We start from the raw sequence: 941 nt of genomic DNA, 5'->3' as shown, positions 1-941 counted from the left end.
TGCCCCCAGCACCTCTGCCCCCCAGCACCTCTGCCCCTTCCTTCTCCAAGACTCACACCTTCCCAAGACGCCCGCCCCTCTCACCTCAGGGCCTCTGGACCTTCGCTGTCCCCTGGCCCTGATCCCTGTCCCCCAGGCCCTGAGGCACCTGCACCCCGTCCTGTGCCCTCCCTGCCCGGTGCCTGGTGCCCGCCGGCCACGTGCCTCTGGCAGGCTCCCTGCTCCCTGTCGCACCAGACTCTCCCCACAGTGGCCATTTCTGTGTCCCCTGTGGACCTGCCTGCCCCCTCACCCCCCACCACAGGGCCTGGCGCACAGCAGGGATGAGCGACTGAATGAACAGGCCCCCAAACTCACTCAGGCTCTCAGTGCTGGGGCCGAGGACGACTGCAGGTGAGCTCACCTGCGCCTTAAAGGGGCGGCAGGGTCACCTGTCTACAGAGGGTGGGACTTGGGGCAGCGAGAGGTGATTCTACTAATGGGGTGGCTGCACCCTAGCTCCCCACTCAGCCCCTCCCACCCACCTCTGGTCACTGGTATCGGCACCAAGCTGGGCAGTGTGTCCTGGTGGCCCCCTCCCTGTCCCACAGCGTGGGGCCCCCGGGAGGCAGGGACCGGGGAGGCCTCGTGCTAGGCCCGTTTCTGAGCCTGTCACCGCGTCCTCTCTCTGCCCGCGGGGACGGTGGGGACAGCGGACACAGGCCCCCCTGCTTAGCCTGGTCAGAAAGTCAGGTCCTGGCGCCGACCGGGGCCCAGGCCCTGCATCCAGGGGGCAGCCACCTTCGGGCCAACCCGGCCAGTCAGGAGGGCCCGGGAGAGGGCGCCCAGCAGCCACAGCGCGGCTGGCGGAGGCCTGTGCAGGTGGCGGGGCCTTGGCGGCTCCTCATGGCGGGAAGCGGGGACAGCGGGGTGGCTTCCCCATGAGGCCCTGTGCCCTCCGC

The sequence above is a fragment of the Myotis davidii genome, unplaced genomic scaffold, assembly GCF_000327345.1.
Source record: "Myotis davidii unplaced genomic scaffold, ASM32734v1 scaffold1745, whole genome shotgun sequence".
In the NCBI taxonomy this organism is placed as follows: Eukaryota; Metazoa; Chordata; class Mammalia; order Chiroptera; family Vespertilionidae; genus Myotis; species Myotis davidii.
Note: the sequence above shows the minus strand (reverse complement) of the source record.